Consider the following 23,054-nt stretch of genomic DNA (forward strand, 5'->3'; position numbering starts at 1 on the left):
TGGTGTCACTTCTTAGTGCCTCAGTGTAGCCATATGTAAAATGGGGATAATTACTTACTTCATTAAGGTGTGGTGCTTGTAAAATGTTTGAGAGTCTCAGATGAAAAGGAGTGCTTGCAAAATGTAATTATAATATTACTATGCCAGAGGTAAGGCATAGGCTTGTGATTCCATGTACAGTGTTTAAATACAATTACTTATCTATCAAAATCACGAATCTGTGCTATTTCTCCCTCTCTCAGCTCCTGATCCTCTTACCATTAATAACCTGAGTAATCCTGACTCCAGTGAATCTGCTCACTTACTCCTTCAGTAAGGTATACAAGAAACAAACAGTAACACCAATTCCAAAATAGTATCAATTCTCATTTATCACTATTTTTAATAATTTTCCCTGTTTGCAAGAGTCCTTAAGTTCCTCAAGGCATCACAGTTATTTTAAAGGGATACCTGCCTTTGACATTTCTGTAGATGCCCATTGGTACCAGAGGTATTTTGTACATACTTTCTAGAATGTGGATTATTTTTGGAATGTGGATAATTTTAAATAAGTGTAGTTTTTCAGGCAAAAATAATTTTGCAAATTGCCCATTAGCTATGATGCACAAGAGCATCTACACATAATTTCTAATATTCACATTGCTCTTAAGCCTACTTGATTTGGTGTGGTATGTTCAACACCTGTTGATAGTCTCAACCTTCCTGACGGTATTCCTACAGCATGATGTGTTCCCTGCTCCTTTTCTCATTTATAGCAGGCATCAGATCTGCCAAGTCTTGGGCATTTCGTGTAATTACAAGCCACCACAATTTAGGCCAACTTCAGGTTTTCTCCTGCTTGCTTTCCAGCAAGGCACAGGCATGACAGCAGGATCATGAGTGTTTTCCATTCTCGGGTGTTTTACCCTCTGTGCAGCTGGAAGAGCAGGGATAATCACCCTTCTAGAAGTGAGGGTCACACAGTAAGCAGGAGACCGAAAGGACTGAGATGGGAAGAGCAGAAGCAAACACAGGGACAAACAATGCTGTCGCGCAAGGCTGTAGGAGACGGACAGGGAGTTAAGGAAGGGCAGAAAAGTGGCCCCAGAGAAGCAGGGCGGTACCGCGCCTTCGTACGGGAGGGCTGGAAGGAGATCTCAGGAGCTTCCAGGCCCACGCGTGCAGAGCCTGTCTCGGCTCCCCCCCTGCCCCTTCCCAAAGTCTGTCTGGGGGTGCTCCCCCAGCTCCGCCGGTGCTCCTGGGCGGGCCGGGCCGACACGTGCGCGGAGCCCCACGGCAGGAGGGGCGGGAAGAGGCCGGGAAGGGGCTGGCACCCGCACCTGGTAGCTCTGCCCTCCTCGGGAGAGCCGCCGCCGGCACCCGCCCGGATTGGCAGGAGCCTGCGCCCTCCTCTTCCTCCCTCCTTTTCCCTCCTCCGCGGGGTGGGTTTCAGCCCTCCTCCTCCTTCCTTGGGGAGGGGGCAAGAGTTAAAAAAAGAAGGAAAAAAAAGAAAGAAAGAAGGAAAAAGAGAAAAGAAATCCCAAGTCGCGTCCCCGACGTCTCCGGGCCCCGCGGCCGCAGCGGCCGCCCCACATTCCTGGCATTCCTGGGCCGTGACTCCCCGCGCCGCCCCGGCCCTAGCCCAGCCCCGGCCCCGCCGCCTCCGGCTCGCCCGCCCGCCGGCCCCGCTCGCCCCCACGGGACACCAGTCCCCTCCCTCCCGCCCTGCCTCCCTCCTTCCCGCACCCCGCGGCCGGCAGCAGGAGCTCAGGGCGCCCGGCCCTCCGCGCCGCCACCGGCGGCCGCAGCGCCCTCCCGGCCGCCCCGCCGAAGTTCCCCGCGGTGGCCGGGCCGGGGCGGCGGGAGCCGCTCTCCCTCCGCAGCGCCGGGTGCCGGCGGCAGCCGCGGGCCGGGACCGCCGCCTCCCGCGGGCGCGCACAAAGCCGGAGCCGCCGCGCTGCCCAGCAGGTAAGGAGCCGCCGCCGAGTTCGCTCGAGTTCGGGCGCGTCCCCGCGCAGACTTTGAAACAGCCCGAGCGCTGCCTCGCACTCGGCAGCGTTTGCGTTGGGCTCGCCGTGCTAACACAGCTCCGCCGGGTGTGCACCGCTGCCTGTGAACCACCAAAATAGCCATGCTTGCGTTATAAATGCCAGTCGGTGACCTGCGATAAGCGAGCCTCGGACGGTCCGTCCAGCCCGTGAATTTAATCTGTTAGACACCCAGATAACACGGCATTTGTCTAGTCAAGAGGTATTTGTAAATAGCGAGGAACGGGCAGGGCTCCGTGCTGGGCTGCCCCTATTTACATCGCGGCATGCCCGTGTTTGCCTTCCCCCCGCCCGGGGCTTTACCTTGCTCTTTGTTAGTTACAGTCAAGCCTAAACTGGCCGTCTTCAGCAAGTCTGTAACTCTGCCGAGTGCTACAGCAAAGATCGCGGCGAGGCAGGGAAGAGTGACATCTACTCTCGTTTCTGATGTGGCAAACTCGATGAATTGTTAAGATCTCAAACCAGCTCACTTTATTGGGGTGTATTTGGGACCAGCGTTACATAATGTATGTGTGGTATGTGGATATAATGTGTACTGGAGCTTTCCTATTGAGAACGTTTTATCTCTCTGATTTGCGTAAAATAATCATATGTTTCCATTATGAGCAACTCTTTGGTTGCTTGTAACTTTAACAAGGTGGGAACAGTGACCCATAAAAGGCTGATTCAGTATTCAATATCCCAAGAAGTTTTCTGGGATTTTTTGGCATGTAGCCTGAAACCATAGAAGAAATGCTTTTACCAGAAGCCAGTTCTTTTTTCTTTAAACTCTGTGCAGATAGTTGTTACAGGGTTTGGTTATTCCGAAAGCACAGTTACATGCTGCATTTCTTCAGAGTTTGGAAAAATATACATATAAAATGGCTCCCCCCAAAATCACAAGTCACCACCTGCCAACTTCCATATTGTGAGAGGAGGTAGGACTTTTTGGGGAGAGATGTGAGGGGAGGCAGCCCCAGCAGAGACTGCTCTCTGGTTATCCAGCTGAGAATGTCCCATCAAATATGAGTGACAAAATACTGATTAAACAGCTTTTGCTCTTGGCCTCTGGGGGTTTTGTAGCTGACATCTAGTACTTGTTACACGGTGTAAAATAGAGTGTGTGTTGATATTATAGTAATGCAAATAAGCTTTAGGACCTGTTCAGTTATCGGCAGTACTTGAACTCTCTCTGGCATCTTCAGAAGGCTGTGCCAGAGTTGCTTACAGAGGACACTTGTGTGTATCTCGTGGGCCATGATGCAAAACTTGGGAGCTTTGCAAACTTATGGGTTGCAGCACAGTCCATCAGCTAAAAGGTAGTCCCTAAAAATCTGTGGCAGAGCTTGTAGGCCATCAATTCTGCCAGTGCATTTGTGTGCGAGAAGCTGTATAGCATGACTGTCTTGATGCATCCTCAGGGAATCCAGTGGTTCAGACCAACGCCAGAGCAAGGGCTGCTGGGCTGATCTCTGTACTGAGCTTTTGTATGTACATTATATTTACAGTTTTACACGTGCCTTTTAAATGTTTCTGTAATAGTAGCAGAAGTAGCTTTGGTGCAGCGTTGTTCATGAGGGTTAATTAGCAACCAGTGTTAGTACTAATGACTGACTTTTCTCCTGGTCATTCTCGTCCAGCAGAAGCCCATGAGTCAGTTATTGTAACTTAGGTATGGAATGGCTTTCTATGAAATGCATCTACTCTTGTGCACTTAGCAAATTGTTTTGGCCACCAGTGGCTCCTCCAATCATGGAGAAAGTCTTTTATATATATACACACAAATAGAGGTGTGTGCATTGTTCTGATAACTCTATGGCTTCCTTTTTCTATGTTTATTTGGTACTGCTGAGCTAATCTGCTGCTCTTCATTCTGTTTCTCTTCTTATGCAGTGAGGCTGTGTTTGATTAATTGTTACTTAAGTAGCTCATTTTAATACGGATTTATATTTAGCATAGGTATATGCAGTATGAAAAGTGTATGTTAACTTCATCTCCTCAGCTGGAAGCAAATCCTGTTGCAAGGGTTTGTCAGCTGAGGGGGGAATGTATAAACTGCTGGTAGTATACAACAGGTAGAAAGTTTCCAGCAGGCAGTGCTGCTCAGTAGCATATAGGTCCTAGTCCTGCAGAGACCCACCCATGTGCTTCAATTTGCCTTCATGAATAGTACCTTTGAAACCATGGGATTTCTTTTATATATGTAATAATAAACATGTATACAAGTCCTTGCAGGAGCCAAGCTATAATACTAGTATGCAGTATATTTGTGCATGTGTATCCAGCTCAGTTGTAAGAAGATTTCAATAAAGGCTTAATTTTTATGCTGAGCAAATGCCATAAAAGTAGTTTTTATGTCTAAGTCCACTGTGAAGTACTGCATGCCTTGGCCTATTATGCTTTGTGGAGTTCCATTGGAACAGATCCTGATCTTTGAAAATAAACCATTACTGTGTAGATTTTCCTCCTGTGAGGAGGGAGTATGGCACAAGATTGTGCACAAGATTCTCAGAAGTTTAATGTGCAAAAGTTGGGTTCCTTTTTCAAAATCTATTGGTTTTCTATTCAGAGATTTCTTGAAAGCTGCTGCCTCCACCTGTGAAATTATTAAAAAATGTATATTAAAAGTAATAATTAAAGAGTAGTTCCTAAAGGAATGGAGCTGAAGTCCATGTTTGAGGTAAAAGTATGATTTTGGTTTCATTGTCTAACCCCTATCCTCCTGTGCCTGGTGCAGGACCTTAAAACTCAGTGGGCACACGTAGCTTCCTCTGGTGGTGCTGGATTCAGTCCATGTCCAGAGCAAGTGTAGCCTGTCCCATGAGGTGCCCATGTTCTGCTTAAAGCCTTTTGGTTTGCTGTGCATGTGAAGCTGAAGAGGTGATCTGTGAGGAGACCTGTCACACCCTCTGAAGGCATAGGGCTCCTCACCAATGTAGAGATAGCCCCAGGAGCTGGAACTGCAGTCCATGACTCTTCCCCTTTCCTCTGGGCTGTAGGATGGAATGAGGAGAAATCTGGAATGTGAAAGGATTTAAGGACACAAGATTATGGTGCAGCACAAAGTATGTAAAAAGAAGTGTGTATTTGTTCTAAAATGTATTTCCCACCTTATCGTGGCTGTCCTAATAAGCAGTTGTGCATGTTATTGTCAGCTATATGTGAATATCTGAGGGACTATGAATTTAGCTAACATGAAAAAGGTTTTCTGACCAAAGGACTTTTCTGGAGGATTTTGGGTGTATGACATAATGGATGCATGCTGGCTTGGGAAGAAGAGAACACTGACCCCTCTGATGTCCTGTAGCCATTGTGAGAGTCTTATTTTCTGCTCTTGTAGAGTTTAGGTACTGAGCTTTGCTCAACACCAAGCATGTCTTCTGGAACCTGCAACTCTCCTTTCTAATTCTCAGTCAGTCTACCTGTCCTTATGACTAAGAATACTTTTTTATTTTGTCAGTAACAATGTAAACCTAAAATTACATTATGTGATGTATAAACACCTCTAAAAAGAGGGTGGTGAACATGTGTGTTGGTGATCTAATAAACTAGATGAATGATGGTGTGCCAAAACTTGCTAATGATGCAAAAGTGTTTGGATTAGGCAAGATTGAAGAAGACTGAGAAATTGTAAAGGGAATCCAAGAAAGCTGGGTGAAAGGGAAGCATAGCAGATGATGCTGATAAATTCAAGAATGTGCATGTTAGACGGAATAATCAAATTACTTGTTCATGTTACTGGTTTGTAAATTAACTGTATTTATTAAGTTGGAGAGGAAGATTTCAACAATGTTTTATTTGAACTTGTGCACCTTCTTAATGCTTAGTGTTGGGTAGGAGAAAAATGACACAGTTGTTTTGCAATATGGTGTTAATGACACAAAGGATGCTATTAAACTGATGCTCAGATTGACCTGGAATAATCAATTTGTGATTGCCTGTCAAAGGAGAGTGATTGAAAAATATTTGTATGAAGCTGAACTGAAAATATTAGTGTAGCACAGTTTCAAGGGGGTTGGTTAGAGGAGGTTGGATGTGTATGTGCAAAATAGTGGTTGGCTGTTACTTTTGATACAATGACTGGTTATAGGGAGTAGTTTGAAAGACAGTGTGTATAATACTCCTAAATCAACATCTCTGGTGTATACCACCGAAGGAGATCATACAAACCAAAAGCCTGGTAGGATGAACAAGATGAGTGAACTGTTCTAGGGATGGGAGGAAGAGTCACAGCTACACCTGAAGGGATGTTAACTGTACTGCTCTAGGGCATAAATCAGCCCTATGACAGGGATTGAGAAATTTCTCTTAGGATAGATCATGCTATATGTGCCTGCTGTGATATTTTGTATGTTTTCTTACAGGGTAAGCCACTGTTAGGAGCAGGATATTGGGCCGATGATTAGACAGTATAGTAATTTAGTTTCTGTATTGTACTGTGAATGATGCTGATTTTAATTACAAATTCATGCAGGTGGAATTGAAAGATTAATTTCTTTGTATATGTTCAGGTTTCATGGAAAGTATGCATTAGACTTTAAGTCTTTAACACATTCAAGTTTTAATTTATTGAGACATGCTCTGCTGTGGCGTGGGCAGGCATAGAGAGGAACAGAAGTGATGATTAGGCTTCATTTAAAAGGCAGATAGCACTGGTATCTGTTATTAATCAATTTGGTTATGATTTCTAGTATGTTTTCTGATGAACAAAGGGTATTTTAAAAACTTGGGTAGTTAATATAAATAGTTTTGATTTCTGTAACAGAATGATATTTCTGTGTCTGGCTGTGAGAAGCACAGGGACTGGTTTATGGATATAACTACATCTTTTGCAACTTAGTGGGTCTTTCACAGAAAATATTGCCAAAAAATTGTGTACCAACACCGTGGAATCCTTGCATATCTGCAGGCTGGGGGAAAGATTGATTTAGTGGCAGGCATTGTGATTGATCTAACAATCAACGCCTCATGTTAACAGACTAGTGTATGTAGTATATAACATAGTTAAGAGTTGTCTGTAGAAGTTTCAGAAAACTATGCTATAGCTTAAAGAATAAAAAGCCAGGACTTGTGCAACTTTTAGGTAGTCTAAGCAGCCAGAATGAGCTGTCTTACGGACTGCCTGGCAGCTATCTGCAAAATAAAATGTGGACTGACTTTGACTTCCCTCTTCAAAAGGCTGAAGCTGTTGTGAAGGCAGCCTTGCACTGCTTTTTGAACTTAGAAAATAAAGTTTATGGGAAGGCTCTCATTTTTAAAGGTGCATAAAAGTGATGTCCTCTCTTGGGACATCCTTTGACCATTGGGCTGGATTCAAAGCATATCTCTCTGAAGGACAAAAGGTGGGGCCTTAGCCCAGGAGAAGTTGGCAGTGTAGAGAAGCAGGAGGTTACCAGTGGTTGTTTTAACTTGTGTTTGTGAAATTCTTTCTTGTTTTTACAACTGAGAAAATAGTTTGCATTCCTAAGGTTTTTGAGATTAGCTCTTATCATGAAATTCCCTCTTTTGAGAGGAGGCATTCACTACCTTGTAGATAAAATGCCTTTAGGTTTTTATTGGTGATGATAATTAAGCCAGGTTTTTGGACAAGCCTGGGCAAAATCAGGGGACTTTGCCCATCAGAGATTCAACAGATAGAAGCCAGATCCTATTTTTGATGTCTATTGCTGATGCCATTTTGATTTTGACCTCTTCAGGCAGGACTTCTATTTGTTCTTTCAGTGCAAAAGGTATCCTGCTGCTAGTGGAAACCCTGCATTTTCTGGGTATGTGATATGCAGTGCTTATCTTAGGTGCATTGAAAGGGAGACAGTGTGTAAAGGAATTTCTACACAAAACATTGTGCCTGTTGTTTACCAGGACAGAGGGAGAGGAGAGGGGAAAAACAATATATTCAGTGGCTTAATTTGCCCTGTGCTGAGGTGGAGTGAAACTTCTGATACCTTCAGAAGGGAGCAGGCCTTGAAAGCCTTACCTCAAATATAGAAAAAGAGGGATTTCAGAGGAAATCCGACTTCTCCCCTAAGAACTTTGTGAAATGCCTGATGTGAACAGACCTGCCTCAGAAAGAAAAACCCTGATGAGCTTTGGGGGTGGTGGGAATTTATTTCAAAGGTCCTGGAAAACAGGCATCTGAAATGATAATAATTTTTCGTTTATTTTTCTTGTTTTTCCTATTTTGGTATATTTTAAGAGCTTCTGAGTGGAATTGATGTCTATTTACATTCTTCATAGTGTTGTGAAGATTCAGCCTGTTTAGGAAGATGCTTTGGTCAGCTTACCAGATCAAGAAATTGGCTGCTAATTGAAGGGGATGACTGGTGCGGTCTGCTGCTGGTAGACAGAAATACTGACAGAGGTTCAGAGCTCTGGCTGTTTCAGAATGGAGGGTGGTCAGGGGAAGTTTCTGCTTGTGAATGAAACAACTCACTCAGACATACTTGAGTAAAGGTCCTGTGAGTCCTTCCACCTTTGCCAAGACTGTGCTGTGGGAATCTGTGACAGCAGAGGAAGCTAAATCACAGTTTTGATGTGCTGCTGATCCCCACTTTGTTGAGGTTCTTTTTGAGAGCAAAGAAAGGCAGTGACAGGGTTTTTTTGCAAGTTCTCTTCCATGTATCCATGTTGCCCTTCCTAGCTTGGTGCCCTAAAGTGCATCTTTGTGTTGTTGGAAATCGCATTTGTAAAACAGAGCTCAAATATTGCAGGAGGGCATTATTGAGGTGGGTTAACATTTAGCATCCAAATGGTAAGTATGTTTGTTGCTGACAATTTCACTTCCGTTTTCTTATTATCTTTCTTTCTGACAAGGGGGAAATAAAAGCTGCTATTTAAAGATGAACGTTATTTTTGCTTTTTGCATATTTTAGGGCTTTTGCTATGCAGTTTGATGTTGCATGCTGCTTAACATTATGTACAGAGAATTGTTTAAATAAATACAATTCTGTGTATGGAGAGATACATTTCAATTCAAAAATAATGTTTTTGAATTCCTTTCGGTATTGTAGAATGTACTGGGAAGTTTACAAATAGGAAAAGACAAAATACATGTCTGGAATTACAGTCTGAGGAAGAGGAGAAGAAACGGTTTAGTGCAAGAGGCAAATGGTGTGTTGGGGAGTGCTGGCATGTATTATAAGGATTTTGGTTTCTTTGGTCATGGCCTGCCCTCTAAAGCTGGTTCACCTCTAGAAAGTTTTTCTGGTTTCTGCATTTGATTGGTGATTGCCATGGGCATTTGAATATGCAAAATCAGAAATGCAGATTTATGGTTCAGTAATTGAGAGAGTTGTTCTGGAAGAAAATTACTGATACCACCTCAGGACCTGCCTGACTTTGTGAAGCGATGAGCATTTCTCTGGAGCTGGAATGAAAAGAAGCACCTGTAAGAAGAATGCAGTAGCTTGGGGTATGAGATCATTGCTGTGTGTTAGCTTTGCTCTGGCTGCTCTTGTTCCTTGCTGCTGGTGTAGTAACCTAAAACTGTTGGTCACAGAATGGCTCTAAGTTCTTGTAGTGTACATTTGCATATAAATTTTCACTGCTGAAAGGGTAAATTATTACTGTGGATAGGTCGAGCTTTCAAAACCTTGTGTAATGATGGCCTGGTTGTCTCTTTTGATGTACAAATGGGTTTATCCGGAGAGACTGATGTAGTCTTACAGTTTTTCCTTGAACCTGACTGAGATATGAAGACTGCCACCCATGCACTAATTAATCTGTCAAAACATCTGACAAGGGGCTGGTGCACATTGGAGACAATTAGTCATTTTGTCTGTTAGTCAATATTGTCAGCTTTGGTTGATGTTATATAAGGTTTCTTACCTACTTTTTTATTTTCAGCTTGCATTACAGTAGAAGTTTGTTAACACATGGCTTAACTTTCATGTTAGCTTTGTGTTGTCAGTGTCCTTGACAAGTACCACTAGTTCTCTGCATGCAGCTGTGAAATTCTGCATTTCCTACCCCCCATACATTCAGCAATACACTGAAATGGTCATGACTGGCTGGACTATGAGCTGGTGATAATACAGTAAGTCCTCTGCATGTAAATCTGTTCAATAAAAGGGGCATTCAGCTAACACTTCAGGTAACATTGTCCACTGTTAAATGCCACTTAATTTTGCTTTCTCTGCTCTCTTTAATAGTGTGGATTTATAAAGTAATTTATTTTTTTACTTGGGATGGAATCAGAGCAAGTGCATTTGTCAGTCTCTTCATGTTGTATGTTGCAATCAAAGAGAGCAGCAGAGGATAAGACAATGACAGGGAAGGATATCCTCCATTTTTCCAATATTTTCTTATGATGAAGAAAACAGGTTTGTGCATGTTTATCTCAAGAAGGCTTTTTGCCACAACCTGAACGCCCTGTGTGTTTTTGCCACAACCTGAGCGCCCTGTGGCCGTGGTTTTGAAAGCAGAACATGTTAGTTTTGTTGAGTGCCTTTTGCAAAGGTTAAGATATGTGAATGAAAATAAAATAACATTTAAAACTTCCATGTTAAAAAAGACCCTTTGGTAATACTGTTAATAAAATAATTTTATAAGTTCAACTTAGAATCTGGATTGTTTATTAGGAAAACTTCCCAATAATGAGCTCTATGATTTATAGTGTTAATTTCTTAGGAATAGCTCTGTTGTGGGAACTGTGTTAAAATAAGACTCAACAGTCCACTGAAATATTCACTGAAGAGTCAAAGTCTGTCAGAAAAATGGAGAAGGTTCTGGCTTTGTAATCAAGGAGATCACTTACTTTGTAGTGGTTTGAAAAAATAAAATATTTTTTAATTTAAAAGCCGGTGATATTAGCTCCAGTAATTGTTATTTTTTGCAGTTCTTTTAAGGATAAAGATGAATTGGGTTACTGATCTTGGGAAAAAAATCAAGCTTTCTTTGGCTGTTTTGTGGTGTTTTTTTTTTTTTTGCTTAAGCATTTGAACCCATTTTTAGGCAAAGGATCTGGTAAAATGGTAGTATAAAACCCATCCAGAAATCTTTCAGTAAGTACTTTTGGCAGTGCAGTGTTTTGGAGCCTTTGTGAAGAAACTGACCTCCTTTGCAGTATTTCATACCGTCATACCTGGACTTTGATACACACTTCGTTTGCTTTATCCTGGGACTTTTGACAGGCTATGCATTCATTTGCCCGTGTGTATTCCTGCCCCACCTGGGGCTCTCTTTAGGTGTCATACCCAGGAATGTTTCATGTTGGCCACGCTGAGTGCTTTGTACACCACGTTCCATCGGACATCATTCAACCTGCTCTCTGCAACACGCTCTAAGCAAGGTCCTAAATGCCTCTCATGGAGAACCAGTGTGGATAGGAACTGTTTGGGTGATGACTTAAATGTAGATTTCCTTCACTGTTATCTCAGTGAAGCTATTTTACTGGTATGTGTGGTGATTTTTGTGTAGAGCAGTGAAACCTAAAAGAATTTAATCAGGGTAACAGATTGATAGGTCTGGGTATCAAGTGCTAACTGCACAGGAAGGGACTCTGCACCAAACAGTGCAGAATCTGTTCTGGGTGATGTTGTCAGTGATGGGTGTTTTATTAAGTCTTTATGCAGTGACTCCTTTACGCGTTAGGAAAAGAGATTGAGGAGAGCTTGAAATGTTTGTGGGGTTTTTGTAGTTTCGTTTTGTTTTAAAACATAATATATATCTCATCCCCATAATGATGAAGAAATATAGGAAAGATAAATGAAGTTTATAAAATAACAAAGGTATATGGCTTTTAAGAATAGTTCTGTCAACAGATGAAGATCATTGATCTGTACTCTCCCAGATGTGATGTTCTTTATTATAGGCTGTGTACAGTTGTGTTGCCAGCTGCCTGTCACCACAACTATTGTGGCATTGTGCATTGGATAAGTGATGTCTAGACATGACCATGAGCTTTACCTCTGCAATTTATATCTCTCAGAAGTTAGAAATTTCAGATAATGAAAAGTTCACTTTGTTTTTAGGACACTTTGAAATACTGGAATCAATTACGTTATTTCATTGTAATATTTATCTGTATATGCCTTTAAAGATTATGTGTCAAATCTTTCATATTTTCAGTGATTTCTATACTTCCATATCTTCTTGACTTAAGGAATATGGCAATGAATGGTGGCTCTGAAGATCTGGTGGAATTATGAGCAAAAGACGTTATCGAGTGTGTGGAAGCAGTTTGTGTACTAAGTTTGTTCAAACAGTTGCCTTAGCTCATGAACAGTGAGAACTCTGCAAGGACAAACTGCAAGGTCAGAGGAAATTAAAAACAAAAGAATGCCTGATTGCCATGTCTACTGAGACTGAGCACTGATTACACTATCTTTGTCCTGCCAGGATCATGATGATGACAACTGTCTTATGTCCTTTGACCAGAATCATAGAATATCCTGACTTGGAAGGGACCCACAAGGATCATGGAGTGCAGCTCTTGTCCCTGCACAGGATGAGCCCCAAAATTGCACCATGTGTCTGAGAATGTTGTCCAAACACAAATTCTGTCAGTCTCAGTGGATTACAAGGCAGAGGTAACTGAGACTTTTTTGGGTTCAGTTCAGCCCTCTTTTGGTGGAGGAGTGGTGTGGTTAGACAAAAGGGGCTCAAGAGTCTTGTGCAGAAGAGGCAGTGCAATACACATGGACTCTAAGATACAGAAGTTAAGTGTTGCAGTTGGGTGCATCCTGGCATTGTAAGACACCTCGCATCATTACGTTACGTGCCAGGAGAGCGGAAAATTACAACTCAGTTATTCAAGACTGTAGTAAATCTAGTTAATACCTCATACCTCTGACACGTCTGTCAGTGTGGTATCGTAATTATTTACCTTGGCACAGTAAGCTCCAGGCAGGAAGTCCACTTGGTGAGCACTGCATCCCCAAGCCTCCGGCGTGTACCAGCACAACTGGCAGCCCAGGGTGTTTGTGTGAGCAGAGGTTTGTGGGATCAGGACATCAGTCTGCAACAGGAAATTGCACTTCCAAAGGTGAGTGTGTGAAAGCGGTCAGTAACTCTTGACAGCTTGTACCAAAGTAAGTTCTGTTGGACGATTGTTACTTGCCAAGTCAGTGCTGTGATTTTATTTTAAAACAAAAGGCTGTAGCGGTAAGTCTGGCGTGCTTACCCCAAGCTCCTTTAGCACACTTTTTAGCTTCATCTGGGAATAAGTAAACACCTAAAATAATCTCTGGTTTTGTCATCTCTTTGGTAGTACGCTTGCTTCCTGTATTATGAAAGTTATCCTTAGATTAGCTGTGTTTAAGCTTCCTGTCTCACCAGGGTATTTTCCATTATTTTTACGATCTCTTTCAGGAGGTACCAGTATCATGTTTCTGTAATAAAGGTTTCACTTAAATTATGTGTTGGGGTTGTTTTTTCCTGTTGTGTTTTTAAATTTTTTCTCTGTCCACTTTCCTTACTTTGTCTGAAATAGCTTTTCAACTCTTATACTTACCCAGTTGTTTTTTTTTATTTTTTTTTTTAATTTAGTGGGAGATGCTATTGTAATAACATGCAGGCCAAGAAAGCATAATGCTACTTCTGTCTGCAATTGGTGTGCTTATATAAGTGGTAGAAAAAACTCAACAACCTGTTTACTGTATCACTACTTACTCTCGCTCTTGTGGGGAAAGTGCTGTTGTTTAATAGCTGAGCCTGCAGTTGTGAGCTCTGGCTGAGAAAATAAGTAACTGAGATGCACAGTGTCACGTTTGGCTCATCTAGGGTAGAAATTGAATAAGTCAGTCTGGAAATACATAACCTTTTGTATATTCTCTTGCCATTTAGCATGAAAGCTGTGGCCACTGAAAATAATGGACTTCCTGGATTTCACATGTGCTCATTTACTTATCAAAGCAAAAGGCAAACCTAGACCTGAGGTTTTAAAGCAAAGGTAGAGCTGAATTTTAGAACAGTGAGGTAGAACTCCTCCAGGTATGTCCTACCTTAGTTAGACCATGGGCAAACATTTTGCTATTGCTGTGTACCCTGCTCAACCATCTGCATGTCCCTTATGGTTAAGTCTCATTTCCCACTAATGGATGTCGTTTGCTTGCTAGGGTGTGTGTTTGCCTATAGTGTTGGGTGAGATTGCACTTCTTAGTGTCAGGGAGGACTGAACGTGAAGGTCTTTAGGTTTGTCTTTAGGTTTCACCCCTTTGATTAAACTTTTTTTGGCTTCTCAAATGCAGCTGCTGTCTTACCAATTGATGTGGATTTAATATCAAGTCTTGTGTTATTGCTGTAGAATATATACTAGATCCTTTTGTGGTTTTTACCTTCAATTGTATTACTGATTTTGGGAGTTACCAGGATAGTATTTAGATTTTTTGTCATATTTTATTTGTGGAGATGCTAACTGCTTTCTTGATTCATTGCAAGCTAATTGATGAATGTTCCATGGCAGTTTCTGTGTTCGTTGATTCATTTATTGTATCATCTAGGCTGTTGCTAAATATGCACCTGGAGTGCATTTCGGAGATCTTTCCCCAGTTTGGCACCAGCATTCACGTTAATCCACTAAGTCGAGTCTCTGTGTTCCTAAGCTTAGCAGCAGTGCTGTGGTATTAAATCTTGGTCTTACTTCGTAATGATGCTTCTCCTTTGTAGTTACTATCTGTCATTTAATTTATTTGCTTCTAAAAGCTATGTACTATTTTAGTAAATGACGTGTTTATATTTTGAGTTTCTAACCTATGGCCGCAGTAACGAGTAGCCCTTTCCTTTCCCTGGAAAGATAGTTTCAAGCTCATCCTAATTGATTGCTTTCACTCACTTGCTGATGTTGTGCTCTTCATTTGAGCGTCATTGTCTTGATGGTAATTAAACAAAAGCCCAATTAAGTCTCCTGCTATACTGGGAAAGAGCTTGCCAGAATTTGACAGTAGAACAAAGGACATTTCACTGACCAGTTTCTTCAGAGGGAGATGTCTCAGTGGAGGTCTGTAAAGCAGCACATGTGATTTTAGACACTTTCCAGCTATAATTTTTAAATTATTTTAAATCTGTGACTGAGCCTTCTGCTCTGTTGCAAAGATGTGGCTCAGAACACTACTTGTGTTGGAGAGCTAATTTCTATCCACTGACAACCTGAAAGCCCTCTTGAAACATCATATTTCCAAAGGAGGCAAAGTGAGAGTAAGTAACCTCTTAGCTTCTTGGAGTATTTCAACACAGGGCTTATGATAAAAAGACAGGATTAAAACTTTTCTTTGTTTATCCAAACTATAAGCCTGTAAATCCCACTTAACTGAAGCCATCGTAGTTATTACTCTTAATATTTTTGTTTCAGAAGCTGTAAATTGGAAGAGTCACTTTAGAACTGGAAAGAGAAGAATTAATTAGAACAATGTTTTTTCCAAACTGAGCCGTGCATGGCTGCTGGCATTCATTCTGCTGAGTAAAGTGGCTTGAGAAAGGGGAGGGAACGCACAAGGTGAAGAGAAAAATGACCCAGAAGAGCCTGCTTTGACAGGACTCTTTAAGATAGTCACAGGACCACTGCCTTACTGCATGAAAACTTGCAAAATGTATTAAAAGAGAATTTCTATTGAGTGCCCAAATCTTTCTCTCTCTCTTTTACTGTTAACTTTTTTATTTGAATGCCACAGCTCTGTATCACTGTATATCAAGACCAAGACAATAATTGTCAACAGTACATGTGTACATTATTATGTTTGATTTCCACTGAGCCATAAACACTCTTTGTCCTTTGCCTTTTACTAGCAAAGATCTTTTACTAGATCTATTGGCTTGGCTATTCCTTGTGGACAGGAAAGCTGTGTTTAATGCTTTGTAAAGTGGCCATCAGTTCCTTGCTTTTATCTCTATTCAGCATAAATTATTTTCAGCAAGGCCGCAGAACTGTTCTGGCCAAGATTTGCAGGTGCCCCTTGTGGAGAGCTATTTCATGATAAAGGCTTAATCTTGCTGTGTCTTTCCTCCCCTTCTCTCTTATTTCTTCTCTCCTTGAAGAATACTAATCCTGAATGATAGGAGCCCATGGCTGGTCTCCTCCCTCCTCCATGGCTCACTTCTGTTGGCTTTTTTTTTCATTTTCAGAATTAACCCTCAACTGGATAGTCTGAAGCATATTCTTTTACCCTTAAGCTTGAAAACTTTGTGTGTGCTGCCATTGCAATATTTCTAAGGGGAAATTCAGCCCCTAATTATCAAATTAGATGCACATTCTGGTTCTTTGGCATGACTTTACTTCTGCCCATCTGTTAGGTTGGCACTCTGCCCTCTCAGAAAGTAGCTGACCAGTTTCAGCTGAGCAGAGGAGCCAACCAAAGATGGGTTAAGAGAGGCAGCCCGCAGAACACTTTATGTTCAATTCCTCTTGCCAAAAGCTCTTCCTGTTTGCAAACAATGTCAGCTTAAGCCCATATGCTCCATTACATGGGATGACATCTGTGGAGACAGATGCAGGGATGGCAATACAAATGACATTTGATAAGGAAGGGCATATGTTATGAAACCAGACACCACTATGAGTTTAAGACCCTGTCTGTACTGCACGTGCATACAGAAATATAGATTGCTTCTGTATTTCGGTGTGTGAGTGCATTCATCAGCCCAGGGTTGGGCTTGTGAAGTGCATCACTGTTCAAGATTTGTGCTAGATGTTCCTGCAATTTTGTGACTTCGCTGTTGCACATTATTACCTGAGGTCAAGATTTTGCTTCAGTACTCTTTGAACGGTGATGTGCAGTAAGGGTCCAGTAGCTTGCACTGTGTAAAGAAACTGGATAATGCCAGTGTAAGAGGAGCCTGTTGTAGCAGAGGGTTCTGCTGTGAAGTGTCTTTCTGAAGGATTTAAGCATTACCTTACAAAAAACCCATTTTGGCGTTTAGAGATAAATTATTTGTGTGTGAATTTTCCATGTCTGCGTAGAAGAGATGTAAAAACCTCTTCCTTTGCCGCAGTCTCTTTGCTACTTTGCTAGATTTTGCTTTTTCACCAGAGGTCAGCTTTGTATCTAAAGCTACTCCTCCTCAAGCCCCTCTGCTTTTAGCACACTTTTTGTATTCTTCAAATTGCTAAGGCTGATGGAAAAAGTAACAAGTTTTCATTAAATAGACTTCGCATATAATCCATTTTAACAATTTGAAGAAAAGATTTACATTGAGGAAACACATTCTATTGGTTTAGAGCACAAGAAAAAGTAAAAAGGTGCAGTATTTGAAATATATGCCTTATCAGCCATATTGAAAACTATATTTTTAGTATTGGGCTGAATGGAAAACACACTTTTCAAAGAAGATGAACGGGTACTGGCGAAGGGAGCTTTTCTGTTAAAAATAAAAATAACTCACACATGGCTGTGTTTTTCATATCCTTTTAATGAAGTTAATATTTGTTTTACAAACCTGAGAATGTTTTTTGGTGTTTTGTCTGGCTTTTAATTGAAAAACATATATCCAAGTGACATAATGTATTTGTTTATTCAGATAATGCAGGACTGTAATGAATAGTTGTAGGTGACTTCTAATTTTTCGTTCATTGAGATTTATTTTTGGAGCATTTCCTGGAATGGTGACACTCTTTCCTTGGTAGCTTAAGGGCAATGTTATATTTGCTAGCTAAAAGACCTCCTAAAATGAATATAGCTGTTGATGACTTGGGCTGAATGTGGTTTGTTGAATTTGCAGTGTCATGGTGGGGAAACCCATCTGGAGGAAGAGGATTTCCTTAATCATGGTGATACAGTCACTTTCTCTGCACAGCTTTTTTTCTGCACTTCCAGAAGGATAATTTCAATTCTAGATTGGATTAGACAAAGGAATTCTCCAAAGCACTGAAGAGTGTTGGTTTCTCTGGTTGGGCTTATCGAGACACTTTAAGTTCCTCATTTTCTTATGCCTCTTGGTTGTTTTATCTGTAATAAAGGGTTAATAGTAATGATGATGATAATATCTGGTTTTTATTCTCCCAGTCCCCTCAATCCTGCGAAGTATTTTTTTCTGTATACTCTAAGGTATTGCTCAAGTTACACTCATTAACTCTTTCCTAGAAGTGTCACTACCCAAATGGCGAAAATAAATGCTTCCCTTTTTATTTCTAAATTAGTAGCTACAAAATGTGTTTTCTGAGAACTGTACATACTAGATGAAGATTCAGTGCAAGTAAAAAGCATTAAATTGTAGAGACTGAGATGTGTACTGGCATTTCTTTTCTCACAGTATTAAACTTCTAAAAATGCAGCTTTTTTGTAAAATGAGAATTTTTCTATTAAATTGCCTGGATTTTGCAGAAATATGGTGCTTCTGGTGCATTCAGTGTCAGTGCTTTTTATACAGTTTCCAGAAAAATTGGTGTTACTTTGCAAGAGGTCAAGGATACCCTTATAATTTCCTTGTAAATGTTTTTGGTATGAAAAGCCTGGCTTAAGTCTGCAGTGCTTTGTTATCAATGAACCTCTTCACATGTTCATCCACAAGTACTTTTTCCTATTGAAGGATCAAAAAACTGGTTTATTTATTTGGTTATGTGATGAATTGCATTAACTTATTGCCTATGCAAAACAGCCAGTGGAAATGGCCTCAGGCTGGACCAGGGGAGATTCAGGTTGAACATGAGGAAAAATTTCTGTACTGAAAGAGGGGGTAAGCATTGGGATGGGCAGGCCAGGGAAGTGGTGGAGTCACCATCCCAGGAAGTGGAAAATGTCTTGACATGGCACTTCCTTAGTTGACATGGTAGTATTCAGTCAAAGATTCTATTTGATTATCTTGGGGGTCTTTTCCAACCTTAATGATTCTGTGGTTTTAAGAGATCTGCTGGGCACGAGGCACTGTGCAAGCTGCTTTAGTAATCAGAATCTTTTCTTCAAATGGGAATTGTTCATTTTGCCTCCTTGTGTTGCTGACAAGTGTTTTCAGTGTGTTGATATTTTCCACGCAAGCTATGACGTTCTGCTAGCTGTGGAATCGAGCTCTCTGGTCCAAGCCAACCCTACAGGCGGTTTGTTGCAGTTTTAGGATCAGCACTCAGAGAGTTCTGAGGAAGTCTGTCACCTGGTGCTACCAACCCAGCAGCTGCATGAGACTGCAAAGCTCTAGTCTGACACATGGGAGAAATAGTTTTGATTTACAAAAACTCTCCTGTCAGTGCTTATCAGAGAATTTAGATGTTGTGAGCTTCCTTAGATAGACCATCTCCAGTAGTGATGGGTTGCTTTGAAAATCCCCGTTTGCTTGCCCCTCTGGAACAATAGTGGCAGCTATCTTGAAAGGAGGAGTTGGACAATTCTGAGATACCATCTGGACCAACTTGGGGATCAAAACAATTCTCTTTTAGAGAAGCACTGAAAAGAATTCCAAAACTTGAAGGCTGCCACATCTTGCTAGCCAGATGCTTTATGAGTGCTGAGTACATTGATGCCTGCCAGTAAGGGAAAAACAATGAGGTGTTTCACTTGGTACTGTTTAGAAATGTGCTGAATTAAAGTGCCAGGTCTACTTCAAATAGGTAGCACCACTGAATTTATATTTCTTTAAAAAAATAGAATAATGATAGTGCCTGCATTGTAGCGGTTGCAGAATTGAGAAGCTGAACAATATCAGCAAAAAGCAATTTTCAGAGAATCTTGGAAATTCCATTCCCTCAATTACTTCCTTTACAGAGACAATTTGCAGCTTATCTCATGGTTGTTACAAGATTCAGAGTGGTTATGGCATTGCATACCTCTCCTAACGATATTAATCCTAACCATGATAACTAATGATATTAATCCTCTGATGTTTTCCACTACTGTGATCATTTGTGCACAGTACTTTGGAGGCAGGGGAGAAAAAAATGTCAGTGGCTAGATGTTACTTGGGGAACATGCAAGTTAAACACCTGACATCTGGTGAGTCACCCTCCAAGTATGTGTGATTGAACGATGGTTAACTGATTGCCGCAGTTAATTAAGACCAAATGTGTCTGAAAGGTGAAACACTTTATTTTTGAAGCTAGTAAGAAGTGCACTGTAACCACCCATAGTTTACAGACCTTACTACAATATAACTGTCTGCAACCCACTCCGCAGTTGTCCTCAGGAACAGGTTTGTGCGTTGTTTGTTGTTGCCAAGCAAGTATTTCTAACATTTTTAATGCACTTTGTAAACCTTGTTGTTAATTGTTTTCCAAGGCTCGAAGGGAATTGCTACACCTGGTTGTTTTCTGGTTGATTCTTTTCTAATGAAGTGACCTGCCCATTTAGAAGTTTCTGGGCTATCTTGACATAAAACTGTGTCTGGGCTCTGATCATAAGAGCAAAATGCAAATATTGAACCAAAATTGTTTTACAGTCCACATGACAAAATTCACCATGACAAAGAAAGGTTCAGTCTTCTGGTGCAGGTAGAAATCATGGTGAAATACATTCTGTAAAATACAGGTGCTGGAAGCACACAGGGTAGGGACTGAAGAAACTTTGACCATCTGATGCAATAGCTAAAGGCACAGGTTGTTGTTCATCACAAAGATTCATTTAGCTCCATTAGGTTCTTAGGGAGAACAGAATATCATCTAGTAAGCCTCAAGCAACATTGTAAATAATGAATCATTTCAAAATGTGATTATGGTTGTAACACTGCAGGATGCAGGTTGGGCCTGAGCACTGACAAACAGGCTTGTTGGGGAGGCAGAGTGCCACCTCGCCTCCTGCAGCTGTGTGGTCACTGGCCATTAGTTGTACAAGTAGCTGGTTATTCAAGTGCTTAAATATAGACTGAGGATCTTAATAGTAAATAGCTACTTAAACAAGTGGTGTTCCTAGTACAATACTTAAGCCAAGATTTGCTGTTGCAAAAGTTGTCTGAGCAAACAGTAATGATACTGTGGATAAAAAAAAAAAATCAGTGAAAATAAAAATTGTGAAATTTTGTGTTGGACTGACTGGCAGCAACTCATTGCTGGAATGTAAAACAGTAGTCCAAAATTAGTTAAATGTTTATAGATGGATTATTGAAATGATGAAGCTGTTTGGAATGTGGGGTTTTGAAACTACTAATCCAGGGCAGTGCTTATGTTTTGATAATTTTGTAGATGCTTTTGTATCTTTGGAAGGAGTTATGACCATTGTTTCTGGTACTGTACATACTTTGTGCACAAGCTTTTAGTAAATTACCATTGTTAGACTTGCATCTTGTTAAACAAACATAGATTGAAACAGATTCTGTCCTGTAAAAACAACCACTCACAAGCCAACTTCTTTGTGCATGTGGGTTATGTATCATTTCCCCTCAGGAATTAACAACATACCTTGAACTTCACTTTTTAATTTGATTGAAAGAGAGAGCTTTGCACACAGAAGAATAAAATCTCTTGGAGTCTAATCTCTTAATCTCCATAAAATGCTTGAATGTTTAGCGTTGATAATATATGAAACAAATCTGGTGGTCCATAACATTTCTGATGTGCGTTCCCTTTTTTTTTTGCAGCAAAAGAAAAGAAATCAAAGCAGACATAAAACAATGTATGTCAGATGGGTTAGTGTTGGTGAGAGTTAGCCCTCAAGCATAAAGAAATTCCATACCCCTAACTCTGCCTTCTAATATGCTAGTGGAAAGTCATTTTGGTGGCCTAATAATTTCTTTGCCAATGTTAGTTTTCTTGCCAGTGGGATCACCATGCACTCCGTGGACTTCTGTATTAGGCTTTTTGGTTCTAGAGAAGAGATTATCAAGGAGTCATGTCAAGGAATGGAACTTTTTGGCTTACAGCCTTGGAGGCAGATCTGTGGAAAAATATGTAGAGCCTTCCTGATGCTTGGGTTCAGGAGCTGGTTGAGATTCAAAATTCCGTGACTGAGATGAGAAGGTTCACATAGCGGGCCCAGCTCTAACACAGCTTTTCCAACCAAGGAAACAGCTTTACAGAATTAATGTATGCAAGGAAGAGGAAGTTTTTTCAATCTGTTTTCTTATATAAGTATTTTTTTCAAGGGGAGATAGTTCTTGGGGTCCTGCACTATCCAAAATGGAACTTATTTCCCTCCCACCTTCCTCCAGAGTAGCAGGAGAGAACTGAGCCCTGGTTTTGGCACATACTCACAGGTGAGGTGATCTCCAAACATGTTGTAACTATTCTGCTATAATTAGTCCTAATGCAAGGAGGTTCATCTTCTGGTTTTTAAGTCTCTAGGGCTGGAAGAATGGGTTTTTGTTGTTGTTGTTGATGATTGGGGGTTTTTTAGTAGGTGCAGTGGTTTCATCTTTCCAGTGTATCTCATACAACTAGCATGTTGTGGTTGTCTAAATGTAGGCAAAATACACATGTTTTAGATGTGCGTTTAGCTCTTAAAGTAGATATCTGCCCTTTGTATTAAATCACTTGGCCCTTCAGTTTTTCCCGCCTTTGGGATCTTACACTAGGATTTAAAAAAAAAAATTTGCTTCAGAGGAGGATTGCCTGTCTGAAAAATCTGCTCCAGAAATGCTTGCAGGACCTAATTGGAGTAAGAAACAAAGAAAATACTGGCACTACACGATGTGTGGATTAGATTGGCAGGAATCTGGACCATAGTTAACTTCACTCATGTGTACTGAAAACACACCAAACCCTACACCCACATTGTTGGTCTTAGTCTTTAAAGTTTTTTTGGTGAAGCTCTTCCTTTTATGAGTGGGAAAACAAGTCAAACCCACAGCAGACACAGTTATGCTGGCAAAAAGCTCAGTGTAGTCTTTGCCAGTTGAATGAAATCCTCTGACGTATGTATTTTATTCCATTCGAGGAAGAGCCTTGGCTACCTCTTCCCTGCTCCCTCATCCTCTTTTTTTCCAGCCCAGCAGAAGCTGCTTCTCCACTAGTGGGAATAACAGAGATAACGTTGCCTGGTGCAGTCTCTTTGAAGTGCTGGGAAGCCATTAGAAGAAGCTGCTATCATCTTGGATCTTGATTTGTTTCAGTAGGTAAAGAGAAAAATGCTATCAGAGGAGATAGAGAGATCACTCAAAGGCAGAAATTGCATGAGAAGGGTCCTGTCAGGAGTGCTAAAGCCTCTGATGAGATTGCTTGGGACTTGTCAGCTTTAGTGCACCATCTTCACTTCCTCAGTGACA

At 41.1% G+C, this 23,054-nt stretch overlaps 1 protein-coding gene across 2 annotated transcripts in view; it reads left to right on the forward strand.

Moving 5' to 3' along the window:
- The first annotated feature begins 1,847 nt into the window (after positions 1 to 1,847).
- Positions 1,848 to 23,054, forward strand: part of PTPN14 (protein tyrosine phosphatase non-receptor type 14) — a 110,958-nt gene continuing 89,751 nt past the window's right edge. For both annotated transcript variants that reach the window (XM_039569730.1, XM_039569731.1), the window contains exon 1: positions 1,848 to 1,947. The gene's annotated coding sequence lies outside the window, so the exon portion shown is untranslated. The remainder of the gene's footprint in view (positions 1,948 to 23,054) is intronic.

Source organism: Corvus cornix, chromosome 3 (assembly GCF_000738735.6).
Source record: "Corvus cornix cornix isolate S_Up_H32 chromosome 3, ASM73873v5, whole genome shotgun sequence".
NCBI classification, from domain to species: domain Eukaryota; kingdom Metazoa; phylum Chordata; class Aves; order Passeriformes; family Corvidae; genus Corvus; species Corvus cornix.